Source organism: Mesocricetus auratus, unplaced genomic scaffold, assembly GCF_017639785.1.
Source record: "Mesocricetus auratus isolate SY011 unplaced genomic scaffold, BCM_Maur_2.0 Super-Scaffold_100018, whole genome shotgun sequence".
NCBI lineage: Eukaryota > Metazoa > Chordata > Mammalia > Rodentia > Cricetidae > Mesocricetus > Mesocricetus auratus.
In genome coordinates, this window is record NW_024429199.1 from 13,388,988 (window position 1) to 13,406,286 (window position 17,299).

The 17,299-nt window shown below is 39.6% G+C and overlaps 1 long non-coding RNA gene across 3 annotated transcripts; it reads left to right on the top strand.

The window, feature by feature from the left end:
* Positions 1 to 4,341: 4,341 nt before the first annotated feature.
* Positions 4,342 to 13,366, top strand: LOC121132850. Of its 3 annotated transcripts, XR_005869521.1 has the most exons (3): positions 4,342 to 4,928; positions 7,549 to 10,405; positions 11,353 to 13,366. It is a non-coding gene; the product is annotated as an uncharacterized LOC121132850 (long non-coding RNA). The 3 variants fall into 3 exon arrangements; XR_005869520.1 differs by having other exon boundaries at positions 4,342 to 10,405; XR_005869522.1 differs by having other exon boundaries at positions 4,342 to 10,405; positions 11,531 to 13,366.
* The last annotated feature ends 3,933 nt before the right edge of the window (positions 13,367 to 17,299 follow it).

Consider the following 17,299-nt stretch of genomic DNA (forward strand, 5'->3'; position numbering starts at 1 on the left):
GTGATTTACGGATTACTGGACACCGGAAGTGACGTCACTATCCTTAATCAGCAGTCCTGGCCACAAAACTGGGCTTTAAAAGAGGTTAATGTTCAATTCTTAGGGATTGGAACCCTATCTGAAGTTAAACAGAGCGTTAGATGGATTGACTTTATTGGGCCAGAAGGACAGAGAGGAAGGTTAAAGCCATACGTTGCAGATATTGCTATAAACCTCTGGGGTCGTGATCTACTCCAGCAATGGAATACGCAGATTAAAATTCCTCCTGTATCAGCCAGGAATTATAGACAAGCTCTTAGTGGTAGTAAGAATATAGTAAGACAGTACAGAAAACAGATGCCAAATGTACAGGCTGTGCAGAAGCAAGATGCTAGTGCCAAACCTACAGAGCAACCAAAAGCTCTACCATTAAAATGGCTGACAGATGAACCCGTCTGGGTGGGTCAATGGCCTATGACATCTGAGAAGTTAGAGGCTTTGGAGAAGTTAGTTCAGGAACAGCTAGATGCTGGACATATTGAGGAATCAACTAGTGCATGGAATTCACCTGTTTTTGTTGTCAAGAAGAAGTCTGGTAAGTGGAGAATGGTTACTGATCTTAGAGCCATCAACAAGGTAATTCAGCCTATGGGGTCTCTACAACCTGGGATGCCGTTACCTTCTCTAATTCCTAAGGATTGGCCAATTATAGTTATAGACTTAAAAGATTGTTTCTTCACCATACCGTTACAAGAAAACGACAGAGAAAAGTTTGCCTTCACAGTACCTACCTATAATAATTCCCGTCCGGTACAGAGATTCCAGTGGAAGGTACTACCTCAAGGTATGTTAAACAGTCCAACTTTGTGCCAATATTTTGTGAATAAACCTCTAGAAATAATTCGTAAAAATTTCCACATTCGTTAATATATCATTATATGGATGACATATTATTGTCTGATTCAAATAAGGATACTTTGGAAAAGATGTTTGAGGCAGTAAAGGAAATTTTGCCTCGCTGGGGATTACAAATTGCTCCAGAAAAAATACAAAGAGGAGATTCTATTAACTATTTAGGTTATAAAATAGATGCTCAGAAAATTAGACCACAGAAAGTACAGATCAGAAGAGATCATTACCGGACTCTTAATGATCTTCAAAAACTATTAGGAGAAATCTCTCAATTACAGACGATTATTGGTGTAGAAGGGCATGATTTAAAACACCTGAAAATGGCTTTAAAAGGAGATAAAGACCTAAACAGCCCATGAGTACTATCAGCTGAGGCTGAAAAAGAATTAGAATGGGTAGAAAAGAGAATATTAGAAGCACATGTGGACCGTGTGGATCCAAATCTGGACTGTATTCTGGTTATTTTACCATCTAGAGAATATCCCTCAGGAATATTAATGCAGAGGGACGACATCATTCTAGAATGGGTATTTCTGCCACATAAACAAAATAAAAAATTGAAAACATACATAGAAAAGATATCTGATTTGATATTAAAAGGTAAATTAAGGCTTCGTCAACTGACTGGGAAAGACCCAGCTGAAATTATTGTACCGTTAACGAATGAGGAAATTTCCTCCTTATGGAAGGATAATGAGTATTGGCAAATAGCTTGCAGTGACTTTTTGGGAAGTATTAGTAATAACTATCCCAAAACAGAGAGAATCAAATTCATAAAGAAAACAATTTGGATTCTTCCACGTATCGTGAGGCAAACACCTATTTCTGGAGTTCTTACCTTCTACACGGATGCAAACAAATCAGGTAAGGCAGGATATAAATCAGGAAATATAAGTAAAGTAGTTCAAAGCCCTTACAACTCCGTACAAAAGGCAGAGTTATATGCCATTCTCATGGTACTTAAAGACTTTACAGAGCCTTTCAATATAGTCACGGATTCTCAGTATGCGGAAAGAGTTGTCCTGCACATTGAGACGGCAGAATTTGTTCCTGATAATACAGAATTAACCTCATTGTTTTTACAATTGCAGGAAATCATCAGAAACAGGACTCATCCTATATATATAACACACATCAGATCCCATACAGGTCTGCCAGGTCCTCTGGCACAAGGCAATGATGAAATTGATCGTTTATTAGTAGGTAATGTGTTGGAAGCTTCAGAATTTCATAAGAAACACCATGTTAACAGCAAAGGTTTAAAGAAGGATTTTTCTATCACCTGGCAACAAGCCAAAGAAATAGTAAGAAATTGTCCCAGTTGCTCATTGTACAATCAAACTCCATTACCAGCAGGTTGTAATCCTAAAGGTGTTCACAGAAATGAACTTTTGCAAATGGATGTATTTCACTTCCCAGAATTTGGCAGTTTGAAATATGTACACCATACTATAGACACGTTCTCAGGCTTCCAATGGGCTACTGCCCTCAGCTCTGAAAAAGCTGACTCTGTTATTACACACCTCTTAGAGGTAATGGCTGTTATGGGTATACCTAAAACAATAAAAACTGACAATGGTCCAGCATATGTCTCCAGTAAATTGGAACAATTCTTCAAATATTATAATATAAAACATGTAACTGGTATACCTTACAATCCCACAGGACAAGCAATAATTGAAAGGTCTAACCGAACCTTAAAAGAGATGCTTCATAAACAGCCAGGGAAAACAAAGACACCTAGACACAGGTTACACAATGCTTTACTAACGTTGAATTTTCTTAATGCTGATGAAAAAGGACAAACTGCAGCAGAAAGACACTGGACTACAGAGAAGACTTCTGAACTGAACCAACCGGTGTATTTTAAGGATGTTATGACCTCAGTCTGGAAACCAGGATATATGTTACGTTGGGGAAGGGGTTATGCTTTTGTTTCCACAGGAGAAGAAAAGATTTGGGTTCCATCAAAATTAATTAAAATTCGATCAGAACAGAAAACATCTCGGGAGGAGGAAGATAACAGCCCTTCTACAAATTCATAGTCCACCATGGGTAAAGTGACCTCCTAAAAGGAAAGAGAAGTGTTTTGTTTTTTGTATTCACAGGTAAACTCAGCAAAGAATACTGGACATATGGATTCCTGTAGAAGAATGAATAGCTACCCTGAGGACCATCAAATACACACTGTGTGGTATCAACGTCTAAATCTCTCTATATTGCTTTTTCATAGTATCCTTTTATCCTTACTTCTTCACATACCTCAGTTCCCATTCATTTAACCGAAGCTGGCTTTGGAGTTGGATTGGCTCTCCTACTCTAAACCCAAGCATATTATTTAAATACAATTCAGAATTTCTGTATTATATCAAAGAGCCATTGATATAAGACAGAAGAAATAAAAAAAAATGAGGGACTGTTATCTATGGATTTCTTTTTCTGAACAGTCTAATTTCCTCCAGGTTTTCCATCTTCCCTATTGTCACCTCTTCTGTATGCTTACATATGAAAGTTAAAATATTTCTTTGTTAACAGTAATGTTCGAGTTTTCCAGAGAACAAGAGATTTCCTGACAGCAATCTTCAACTGCTTCCGAAAGAGAATGAGGATCCACTTCCTTGACTTCACCTGATTCGACTGGAGGCATCTGAATTGCCCCACATCATTGACTCCACCTGACAAGCACTATCCTGAAACTGGCTTGAAACTACATCACTCGACACAACTCCAGACCAAGGAACAGAAATAGCACATCTTTTACAATCTGACCAGAGCTTCAAGATAAGAGCTTCAATCAACACTAGAACCTCAGTCAGGAACTTCAATCAAGCAGCTCCTGCCATACTGAGACTGTCTGATCTACTCAGATTTTGTTATACTAACATTTTCTTTTCACAGGTCCCCATGAGATTATCATCGTCCCATCTCAGCAGGAAGTAGTTTTGAGAATTCCACGCCCCCTCTCCCTACTATTGATATTATAAGATCACACCTGTTAGTGTTAGTTTTCAATTATTTTAGAGTTGGGATTGGAAGGAGGTGTTCATATTTGGGTGTTTCTTTAAGATAAGTTTAGGTTTAGATAGAATACATGTTTGATACATTTTGTTCATGGACACAAGTTAGTTGTCCTTTTTTAGACTAAAAGGGGAATTGTAGGAGGAAGTCTGATGCCGCCATTAAACATGTGACTTACTAGAGGCGCATACAGATGAGGTAATAAAAGGGCGGTTTACCACACCGCTAACCACACCCACTTTAGGCAGGACTAAAGACGTATACGGCTGGACGTAAAGACGTATACGTACGTAGGCGGAACTACGTCACTAGCCAGGCCCACTTTTGGGCATGGCTAGGGGCGTTACGGGGGAAGGCATAAAAGACAGCGCACAGGAAGTCTCGCTCTTTTTTCCTGGAGTTCGGCTTCCGGTCCAGTCGCTAGCTGAGATCTGCTGGGCTTCTCGGGGTTTGGTATCTTGTGAGTAATTTTCTATATAAAATACTTAGCCTTATTTTCAGTAATTGTGTGTCGCGTATCGTTACAGCGTCCGTAAAGCCAACACAGCTCAGTTATTTCTAATCCTAGCAGTTGCAACTTGAGGCAGCAGAGACATGAGTGAGCCGCCTTTGCTGATTCTGCATTTACATTCTTGTTTTTAAGATAAACCACAATGTCAGAAATGAGAAATACAGTCTTAGTAGAAGGTAGAGAGTATAAAGGAATGGAAATGTTGTAGATATGTTGCAAGGTCAGAAAATGTTTCCTTATGTTTTATCATTATTTTTATTTTTCATTGTGTGCCTGCATGTAGATTTGCGCATGAGCACACTGCCCACATAGGCCACAAGAAGATGCTGGATCCCTGGGAGCCACAGGTGGTTGTAGGCTGTCTGGCATGACCTCTAGGAATTGACACTGGGACCTCCAGAAGAGCAGCATGTTCTGGAAAGTACTGGGTCATCTTTCCAGTCCCAGAAAAAAGTGTTCTTTAAAATTGCAAGAAAAGAAACTTTTCTTCCTTATTGTCCATTCTTTTGTAAGTAACTGAAAAAAAAATAGTATAGTATGCAAGAGGCAGTAGCTTTGTGTGTGTGTGTTGCATGCATGCATGCTGTTGCATGTGCACTCAAGTGTGTTTGTAGGTATGATGCTAATATCAGGCACCTTCCTTCACTACCCTACTTTTTGAATCAGAGTTGGTCACTGATGCAGCTAGAAGAGTGGGCTAGCAAGTCCCTGAGAAGCTGCGCTCCCCAGTGCTGTGACTACCAGTGAGTATCGAGGTTTTATATGGGTGTTGAGGATCCACACTCAGGTAGTCATGCTTTCACAAAACTTTACTCATGGAGCCATCTCCCCAGGTCTTGTTTGAACTGACTTTGTGGCTGAGGCTGGCTTTGAACTCCTGATCCCTGTGCCTTTATCTTCCAAGGGCTGTGGCATGTACTATCACACTCAGTTTAAAACCTAGATTTAAAAAAAATGCAGTTTATGGCACTGGGGAGTCGGCTTCAAGAGCACACTGCTCTTCCAGAAAACCCTGTGTCAATACCTAGATTCCCAGAGTGGTCAAGAGTACTTGTTGATCTTACAGAGGACCTGGGTTAATGCATAACACCTACATGGCGACTTATAGCCATTTGTCATTCTAAGTGCCAAGGGATCTAACACCCTATTCTGACCTCATCAGGCACCAGGTGCATAGTCATTAAGGCAAAATACTCATACACATAAAATAATTTAAAAATTGAATATGGTTTCTTGGTCCTTATTCTATAATCACCTAATAGATTATTTACTTCTAAGTAGAAGAGACATATTACAACATATATTTTGGGTAGTGACTGTTATATAATTCTTTGGCCAGGAGACTTACTGTAAACTAGCCTCCAGTCTGTCACATTACAATTCCCCTATTAAACCACTCTCTCCTTTTTATACTGTATTGGCTCAACACAGGTGTTTAAAATGAACTTTTGCTGTAACAACTAGTATTTATATTGGGCTATTCATTGACACTGAAGAAGAAGCAATATGTATATGTATGTATGTATGACATGAAACAGCTCATTTCAGCAAATGAAAACACACATTCTGTTTTGCTTTGAAGACTGATCATGAAAAAGAAAATGTTGCACACCAATCTTTTACAAGTACATGTTGAAAATATTTAAGCGTGCCTGGTTAAAATATACTATTTATTCTCTCTCACTCTCTCGCAGTGGGGGCGGGAGACAATGTCTTCCATTCTATCCAGGTTGATCCAGAGACAAGTTACAAGATTAGAATCGGTGGCTTTTGTTGTATTTCTGTTGTGCAGTATAGTCCAAATGCTTTACTTCCGTCCGGTTGCAAATAGAAAAGTTGCAGAATCTTTAGTGAACAGACGCTTTCTGTAATCCAAACCTGCTCTGCTTGTTTTATTACACACCAGCCCCCGACAGGCTCTTCTGTTCATCCTTGAATCCATTTTAGCTTGTGTTGCATTTCACTGTGAGGTGCAAATGTTACCATCCATCTTTCCAGATGCTTCAGGTCTAGAGGGTTAGCTCTGAATCTGTTAAAGAACTGAAAATCCAGGATAGTGATGGATGGGTGGGTACAGGTGCTTGCCACTGAGTCTGAGGACCTGAGTTTGATCCTTGGGACCTACCTGGTGGGAGGAGAGAATCAACTCCTGAAATTGCCTCACCCACCCCTCTAAAGAAAATTATACACACACACACACACACACACACACACACACACACACACACACAAATCCCTCTGAAAAATCCCTTCTGCCATGGCCCTGTTTCTTTAGATTTGATTGTGCTGGTGTGGAAGGAGATAAACAGACTAAATGTATCAAATGGAGTTAACAATTCTCAGTAAAAGGAACATTTAATCTCTGTTGACATTAAAGATCCAGATTAGTCAACAGATATCTGGAAATCTTACAACTTTAAGTACTTACTAAGAAAACAAAACAACCCCCACACCCCTACTCCCCCAAAGCCCTCTCCCAAGCTTTGGAAATTCCCTGAGGAGTTTGATGCCATTTTTTGTGACGGAGAGAGTTGCGTGAGTTTTTTAAAGCCTGACTTCACTATTATGCACATCTCAAAAGGTTACAGAGATGACAGCAACCACTAGTTGTAACTGCTTTACTGGGATTTCTGGCATTTGCTAATTTTCAAATGGGTGAGAAGGTAAAATTAACTGGAAATCAAATATTTAGAATATTATCCTACAGGTAGATCACAGGTTCTGCTTGTTGTGTAGGACCATCTGTAGAAAGGAAAATAGTTGGATATTTAGCTTTAAACAAAGATGGCTCAGTGGATAAAGGCACATGCCACCAAGCCTGTTGACTGGAGTTCAACTTCTGGAGCCTGCATGGTGGGAGGAGAGGACAGACACGACACACACATTTTATGCCCAATACACATAACAAACCAAAAAACAATGAAATATACATCTCAATGGTTTTTACAAATTGTTGATCATTTATGAATACATCCTCATAAAACAAGCGATGACGACCCCAGAAAGAAAGTGAATTTGTTTCCGTCTCATTCCATCTTCATTTACTGTAGAAACATACCACAAAGTGTTAAATATCAACACTTAGCAGATGGAGCTTTCTAAATAGTGGTTTTTTTTTGTTTCACTAGTGCTGGGATTGCAGATTTGGGAGATTTGTCTCTACACAATCACTGTGACTCACAGAGGGATGACTGACTGGCTGATGGGAAAAAGGTATCGCCCATGGGCTATTTTCCCTCGTCTCTGTATACGGTCAAATTGTGTTAAATACATCTAAAGACTGTTTTATATGTAGAAACATTACCTTTCGTTTCTTTAATCTCTCTCTCTCTCTCTCTCTCTCTCTCTCTCTCTCTCTCTCTCTCTCTCTCTCTCTCTGTGTGTGTGTGTGTGTGTGTGTGTGTGTGTGTGTGTGCTCTTGGGTATGGACAACTTATAGGAACCAAATCTCTCCTTCCACTATGTTGGTCCTGGGGCTTGAGTTCAGGTCTTTGGGCTTGACAGAAAGGGCTTTACCCTTAGGCTTTCTTGCCAGAATCCTCTTTTAAAAATTAAAAAGCAGTTTTCTTGATTGTCTCGTTCTTTTTTCATTTATTTGATCTATCTTTACTTCTTTTAATAGTCTTGTAAACTGTTTCTAGAAGATTTTCTACAATTTAAATCTGTCAAAATATCCTTTAGGTGATGATGATAACAATAATAAATGAAGACCATTCTCTTGAAACCATTTACTCTCCAGTTTGGAGCAAAATTTTTAGTTTTTAGCCCATATTTGGAATTTTTTGTGTTTGATATCAGTTTACCAAGACTTGTTTTTTTTCTTTTTTTAAATTCCATCTTGGTTTAATCTTAAGTTTTAGTAGAGATTTTCTTTAACAGTTTTCTGATAAAAGCCAAAAGAAAGTGAATGTTTTAAATCTTTGAATCTTTAAAAATGTATTTCACTTTGCATTTGCTTTTTGTTGTCTGTAGCCCAGGCTGGCCTGGAACTCACTGTATAATTAGGCTAGTCTCAAACTCAAAGCAATCCTCCCAGCTCAGTTGCTTGAGTGCCTGCCTTGCGTACTATTTTGGCAGACTGCAGAGCTGCAAATTAGAATCATTTTCACTAAGCATACTGAAGGCATGTAGAGGCATGGTCTTTGTATCCTCTAGTGGTGAAAGCTGCATCCAGGCCACACCCAGTGTCTTCATACGATTGAGGAATCTTGCTTTTAAACTTTGCAAGTGTGGGGAACTTGTTTTCAAACTAGTTTTTAGGAAGGAAAGAAAGAGGAAATTTGGGTAGGCATGATGGCACACCCCTTTTACCCCTGGATCCAGAGGCAGAGGTAAGTATCAGAGTTTGAGACCAGTCTGATCTATACAGTAAGTATAAGACCAACCAGTGGGACTTAAACAGTACATTTTATATAAAAATCTCCTGGATGCAGAGTGAAAGACCTTGAAATACTTAGTCCTGAATAGGATGTCTCAATCAATTCCCCTTCTTTACAACTCAGGGAACCTGTAGAAAAGGAGACAGAAAGAGTGTAAGAGCCAAAAAATCAGAGCCCTCTAAATGCAGCTTGAGAGATGTGCATATGGTCCTATGGAGACTCGGGCATGCACAGGTCTGGACCTACTTGGATCCCAGTGCTGAGAGCAGAAGTGGACACAGCCTCCATCCCTAACTGAGAAGCTACCTCCAATTGATAACCACTCATAAATGAAAAACTAGTTTTCTCCAATGGAGTCTCATTGGGTATACAAAGCACTTTTAAGGCCAGACCCCAACCCCAGACCAAGTGAACTCAGAGGTCTTTTAGGAGGACTTTTGGCTCATGATACTGTCTGAGTATTTTTCTTTTCTTTTTTTCTTTCTTATACATGATGGTTTCCAATTGTGTTTTTTGGGAGGGGGGTTCTGTGGGTCCCAATATTTCATATCTATGTCTATATATATATATTTTCTCTGCTTTTTCCTTAGCTCTTTGTTTCTCTGTTTATTTGCTTGCTTTACCCTATTCGTGTATTCATGTTTGATGTTTTTATTTTGTTTTACTGTTGGCCTTTTTTTTTTTTAGATGCCTGTTTTTTTTGAAATGAGAGAGCAAGAAAAGATGTATATTTCAGTGGGTAAGGAGTGTGGAGGACCTGGGTGAAGTTGAGGGAAGGGGACCCATAATCAGAATACACTGAATGAAGAAAATCTATTTACAAAAAAAAATCCAAGGGAGAAAGAAAAGAGTTTTAATGCTTTTTGTAATATTTACCACATTATACTGCAGTTACTCTGTACTTGGTTTCTTTCTTATCATAGTTACTAAGGAAATATTAACAGTACACATCATGCTGTGACCACATTCAACCTCCCTATGGCTTTTCTTACCACCTCCCTCACCATTCTTTCCCCTTCCCCGGGAGTCCCCTACTTCTACTTTATTTGTTTAGTTTTTTAAATTCTAAATTCCAGAAAGAAGAGAACATGTGGTAATTGCCTTTCTGCCTCTCACATTTCTCTTTCTGCCTCTGATAATTTCTCTTAGCATGACGTCTAGTTGACTTGTTTTTCTGGCAGATGTTATGAGCTCCTCCTCCTTCACGGTGGCATAATATTCCATTTTATGTTGTGGGGGGAGGGAAAGGAACACGGAAAGGGGGGTTCTTTATCAAGTCATCTACTGACTGGCACTTTGGAGGATTCTATAATTGAGCTATTAAGGATCGTGCAGGGAGTGACGTGGGCACACAGGAGTCTCTGTTGTAGACTGACTTCGTTTCTGTTAGGTACATAACAAGGAGACGTATAGTTGGACCACATGGTAGTTCCATTTTTTCGTTTTTAATTTCTTACCAATAGTGTATTCAAGACCCACCCCTCATGAGGCTCTCACTCTGTTTGTTTGTTTGTTTATCTAGGATCTCCCATGGCCCAGGCTATCACCCCAGTTCCCTGCCCAGCCGAGGATAACCTTGAACTGCTGATCTTGTTGCCTTTACCTCGTGAGTGATGGTATTACAGGCATACACCGCCCACCTCACCTGGCACAAGGTCGTTTTGATTTGCATTTATGAGATTGCTTGGATTTATGGATATTTCTCTAGGATTTAGCTAAACCAGATGATTAAAACACATAATTTAAAGGGCCAGTGAGTTGTCTAGGCATTGTCTAGGCATGTAAACATACTTGCTGTCTGATGACCTTGGGACTACAGGTAGCAGGCGGGAACTAACTCCCACAAATTATTCTCTGACTTCCACATACTTGCTATGACACGCACACTTGTGCCTCACCCCTCCCTCACACATACCAACTAGCATGGTAGTGCATGTCTTTTTTTTTTTTTTACTAATAATTTTATTTATATGTATGACTGTTTTGCATGTATGTATGTATGTGTACTGTGTACTTGCCTAGTGCCTGACAAGGTCAGAAGAGGGTATCAGATCCCCTGGAACTGGAATTACAGATGGTTGTGATGCTGGGAATTAAATCTGGCCTCCTCTTCAAGAAAAATAGTATTTTCAACTGCATAGCTATCTTTCCAGTCCCCTGGGGCATGCTTTTAATCCCAGCATTCAGGAGGTAGGTGTAACTCTGTGAGTTCAAAGCCAGGCTGGTTTACACAGTGGGTTCCAGGCCAGTCTGAGCTACATACACAGTGAGACCCGCTCTAAGCAACAACAACCACCAAAGGAACACATACACAATAACAACAACAAAAATGCAAGTAATTTTTGTAGTTGTGGGATAGAGAGGCGCATTAGTACATTAGATATGTGACCATTATTGTTTAGATCATTGTAAGAGTTGGCAGCATACAACTTTTCCAGATTCTATCCCATACTAATATTCTCTTTTATCATAATTAATGAAAATGAAACTTTTTGAAGATTTCAAATAATATCTTTGAATAATTCTATTCATACCAACTTTTGTATTTGACAGGATCATGCTGTGTAGCACAGGCTAGCCTGGGATTTATTAACCTTATGCGTCAGTATCCTGAGAGACTATGGTTACAAGAGCAAGCCGCTACATTCTGCTTCCTACTAATGCTTTCTATTGTTTTAGTATAGCATTTTAGCCTATGTTGTTTTAAACTTCTAAAACTTTCATTTTTCAGCCTTTAACGATAGGATTTTTTTCAAGAAATTTCTATATATTGGTGTTTTTCTCCTCACTGGCAGAACTTCACAGAAAAGGAAGACAACGTTGTAACATGCTTCTTCAGACTCAATAAAAAGAACTGAAAACAACAAGATTTACATGGGTGACATATTTATGCCAGAGTGAAGATTTTTCACATTATGTGTGTAATTATCTCCTCAAGATTAGTTCTTGGCTTCTAAAACAAAGGACTTTCTGGAGGTAAACTTTAAAATAAGCAGTGGCTTTGAGGAGGTAGAGACTTAGTGCACACAAACAAAACGAGACCTGCAGAGGGGGCAGGGAGAGAGACAGAGACACGACCAAACATTTCAGAAGTTTTATTAAGAAAACTTTGAAAGTCGGGTCAAACAATTGAAGTTCACAGTGTACTAGAAGAAAGGGAAGGCGGTCACTTCTCGTTGCTCCCTGCTGTAAAATTTGTTGTCTTGGAATTTTTTTCAAAGAATTACAGCTTCTTGCTTAGCACTATGCAGAATTTAGTACCTGAATTTTAAAAGGGAGATGAGATGACATAATGTATCATAGTCAAAATAAATAATTCTGAAGATGGCCCAGATAAAATAGTTTGATGAAAATCCCTTTGGGGATGTCCAAAGGAAATTTTTTTACATGCATTCATTTAGGCAATTAGAATTATTTCTGATGCTATCAGCAGGGTGGGCAGGTTGTCTCTTGAATGTGCTTAACTCAAAGATGCTTTGGCATGCTTTAGTGTTTTCCTCATTAAAGGGTAAAGCATTATGAAATATTTTCATTAATAATTTAAAAAACAACACACGTGTAGCTTACTTCATCTCTACCTCACAGTGATGATCTCCAGGTGACATTTGGCATCTCTGTGTATGTACGCATTGGCCGGAGAATGGAAGGAAGGTCCAGCCGACCTAGACACCCGTGTGCTCTCTGTTTCTTGCACTGTCACATGTTGGCACCATGCCTTGTAACTCTAAACCCATGCAGCCACATAAATTTCTTTTATTCATTGTTAGTCAGTCTCAGAAATTTTGTTACAACAATGACAGGAACACACACACACACACACACACACACACACACACACACACACACACTCTTAGAAAAACTAAATAACCAGAAATTTAGACCTGAAAAATGCCTCGGAAAAGATCTCCTTATCCCCAGATTTATTTGGATATACCTTTACCGTCATTGTGATACAACAAACTAAGCACACTGATGCTTCTGGGGCTTCAGCTCTAAGAAGGGTGTGTACCATGGGTAGACTCCGGCTGCCTGGGTGGCTTTATCCTAAGCTGTTTGTTGACTTGGCTTTCCTCTCTTAGCTCATACTCCAACTAAAGGACTTGCACTGAAGGATTTTTTTTTCTTTAAGTATGAAGTCCAGGAAAAGCAAAAAAAAAGTAAAACATAGTTTTAGAGATTTGTCTTTAAAAAGATGTGTACTTTCTACTTAATGTATACTTGTCAGAAACAAATCAAGAAGAAATCCAAAATGGCCTGTTGCCATTCCCATTTCACTGTATAGTACAAATCATTGTTTTCTGTACGTTTATTATTGATGTTATTTACTGTAAACATCTATGTGACTTACAAAAATGATCACCTTTTAACTTTGATAAAGCACAACATATAAAGGAGCAGAGGGAGAGATAATGAAGAGCAGGTCAGTAGAGAGAGGGGAGAAAGTGTTTCCAGCACTTTCCAAATACTGAGCATTGGTTTGGAATGAGTCTGAAAAAAATGTGTCATGTGTGCTAAACCTAGAAGCCACAAAAGTACTGGATAATAAAACCTGCAGAATTCAAACCCAGCACAGCTTTATTGACTTCCTCTTCCCTCCAAACAAAACAAAACAATGTGCGCAGTACTAAAATGCATATCTGAAGTGCCACAGATTGAGTCCTTTCATACACAGAACACTATGCAGGGGATGCTATATCCAATCCAAGAGTATTTATTACAGTATTTGAAATAAAGTCGGCTACACAATGATGTTTCTGGAGGAAAAGAGTAATTTATTTATTTTTTAATCTGAAGTACACTGTGAAGACTAATACACTCCTTGATTTACACTTAAAAGGGTCTTATTACATTGTTGGGAAGACAAGCGGATGCCCGGACATGTGAAGGGTGTTGAAAGGGTGGAGAGTTCACAATGGGCAGTGTGGCAGACAATTCCTGGGGAGGGAAGCATCTGAGATGGCCTGCATAAAAACTAAGTAGGATTTACATTGTTTAGTCTGGCAAGCAGACAATGGGGTGTTAGTACAGCTGGGAACAATAGAGGCTGAGACAAGACAATAGACATGATACGTCTAAAAACATACGGAACAAAGGGCAATCGAACAAAGCTGCCCACAGTCCCTCACTTGATACTTCAGCTTAGGATTTCTTTGTAGATTTTGTTTCTCTTTTTGGTGCAGTTTTATGTGTGGCGTGTCTTTGTGCATACAGAAACTGTCTTGTGTATCTTCTGCTAACCCCCTCTATCTCAATGTTCTAGGCAGGGTCTCTGACTGAGCCCAGAGCTCACAGATTTTCAGAATTGGGATAGCGGGGGATCACTGCCTTTACCAAGCTGCTAGATCCCACTTTTTACAGAAGTGCTGGAGATCTGAACTCAGGTCTTCATGCTTGGAGAGCAGGCTTCTTACCCACCACCCTCAGCTAAGCATTTTAAACACTATAGTGTCAGGACAATACTAATCCAACAGGACCACTTCAAATTTCAGAATTTTGTTTACTACCTCGGATAATAATAATATGTGGTAAGATGTCTTGTGATTTTAGTTAGCTCCACTCTTTGATGGGTCACGAGGGTGAACAACCAATAGGCTATAGTTTAGTGTCTGCTAACGTAAGCTAGTCAGTCAGCTCACTGCAATAAATGTATGTTCACTTAGAAATGTTTTTAATTTACCATGGTGTTTGAATTTAGATCCAGGGATATAGATTACTCAGGGGATGACCAGATACCAAGTAAGTAGATGTATCTCTGATGAAATTTGCAAAGCTGACCTAGTACATGGGAAGATAATTGGTACACAGGTCAAGTAGACAACTGAGTCTACATGAGACAACAGAAACTGCATGTTTACTTTGTCTTCTGGGTTAGTGTGTTTTCTGCTGCTATAATACAAACCACAGACTCAGTATTTTATAGAAAATACTTTTTTTCATGAGTCTGGAACCTGGAAAACCTGTTATGAAAATGCTGGCATATATGTGAGGGTAGCATCCTAACGAGCAGAGAAAGAATGGTGGGCCAACTTATTTTTGTGACCCCTGCCAAGAAAACAGTTGAGCTGCTCATTGGGACAAAGCTCTCAAGGTTACCTATTGATGGTACCAACCTCTTCATACCATTACAGGAGTAGTTAAATTTCAACATGAGTTTTGGAGTGTCATGGAAGAGCAGGGCATCTCCTATTACCCCCCTTTAAATCTGTTGGGAGTGATGATAGGATTTTACGAAGCTCTAATGTGTGTGTGTGTTTACTTCAGATTGCAAACACTTTCTAAATCAGAAGTTAGTGTTTGTCTCTTGTACTGAAGAGAGTTTCTGACTCAATTTCTTATAAGCATCAGTCCCTTCCCTCAGTCAGTGTTCCTGTGGTTTAAGAGGGGAGGAGGAGTCCTGTGTTTCTCAGGACCATTTTGCTGAATGCTGGCCTTGACATTCCTGGGGAAAGGCTTTGGTGTGAAGAGGAACAAATGGAATGGAAACAAAGTGTTTCTTGTTGGGCTACAATGATTCTTTACCAGTCCCTTGCCGTCTGGAAGCAGCCATATCTGATGCTCATTCTTTCCGTGGTTCAGGTTCCTTTTTGGGTGTCTTTTGGTCTTTCTTGTGCCTCTCACCCATTTCTTCCATGTATGAGGCTTCTCTTGAAGGACTCACTCTCAGACCCAGAGAATCTCTGGATCCCTTCCTGCCAGGCCACATACGCAACCCTTATACACAGGATCTGAGTCAAGTCCACAGCTGCTTTTCATGGTACATGGTCCCCACTTGGTCTTGAGGACACTTGTACAGCCTTTGATCCTACTGAGATATTGTGAAGACTGATTCCAAAGATGCTCTGGCCTCTAGTTCCCATCTGACTATGCCAATGGTATCTTATCCTTTCTTTTTTCTTTTAATTTTTAAATTTTTTTTATTTCATTTTACATTCCAACCACAGTTCTCCCTTCCACCCTCTTCTCCCTCCCCCTTTGCCTCCTCTCACCCTCCTTCCTCCTTCTAGTCCCTCCCCCTCACTGGTAAGGGCTCCCATGAGGAGTCAACACAGTCTGGCAGAATAGGTTGGGGCGGGGCCTTTTCAATTCACCACCTCCCATGTGCTTTTGTCACAGTAGGTGGCAAAACTTGGGGGAAGGATATGATCAAAATATATTTAAGTTTTAAATAATAAAAATGTGCATTATCAAGAACATAGTTCTAGATTATTGATTTATGTATTTGACATTATGGTATAACTTTTAAAATATTATAACTAAAGTATAACTATTATAATTTAAAAAAAAAACCCAACCAAATTCTTTCTTCCGGTCTGAGAGAGTTAATCTTAGTTTTAAGAGTTTCTGTATGCAGAGAACTGGAGTTCAGATCCAAGCACCATAAAAAATTGGGCATGGAGTTAAGTGTACTGTCCTTCTTTGACATCAGCACTCAGGAGACAGAGACAGGTAGATCTCTGTAAGTTCAAAGCCATCTTGGTCCACATGAGTTCCAGGACAGGCAGAGTTCCGAGACTCTTTAAACAACAAAAAAGCTGCCAAAGGTCATGAGGTCCTGCACATGTCTGTGGCCCCAGTGCTGAGTGGGGTTTGCTAGGACTTGCTGGCTGCTTGTCTTGCCCAAGGCATGAGTTTTTGGTGCAGTGAGGGATTATATAAAGGAACAAGGCAAAGGGGGACAGAGAAGGATACCCTATGACGTAAGACCATGAATAGACACAAACACATGCCGTCACCCCCTACCCAACCCCCAATCCTCACAGACACAGTCACACAGACTTGTGCAATATATCAGTTAGGGTTTTATCGTGATAAAATATCATGACCAAAATCAATTTGGGAAGCTTGTAGTTCCACATCACAGTGCCTCATTAAAGGTATTGGGTAGGAATGAAGGCAGGAACCTGGAGGCTGGAACTGAAGCAGAGGCCATAGAGGATCATTGCTTCCTGGCTTGCTCAGCCTGATTTCTTTTCCTTTCCTCTTCTTTTCCTATTTTCATTTTATTGAAAATAGACTTTTTTTTGGGCTGGGCAGTGGTGGTGCTCACCTTTAATCCCAGAACTAGGTAGGCAGAGGCAGGTAGATTTCTATGAGTTTGAGACCAGCCTGGTCTACAAGAGCTAGTTCCAGAACAGGCTCCAAAGTTACACAGAGAAACCCTGCCTTGAAGAAAAGAAAATAGATTTTATTTTATACAATATGTATTACAGTTTCTCCTCCCCCAACTCCTCTGAAATCCTTCCTACATCCCATCCCATCTGAATTCACCCCATTCTGTGTCTCTTTACAAGACAAACAGGCATCTAAAAATAATAATAAAATAAAATAATAACATAAAACAAAAACAAACAAATTGGAATAGGATAAAACAAACAGAAGAAAAAGAGACAAGAAAAAGCATAAGAATCACACAGATGCAGAGACACACAGGTTCATACACACAGGAGTCCCATAAAAACACAAACCTGGGGCCTATAATATATGTGCAAAGGACCTATAA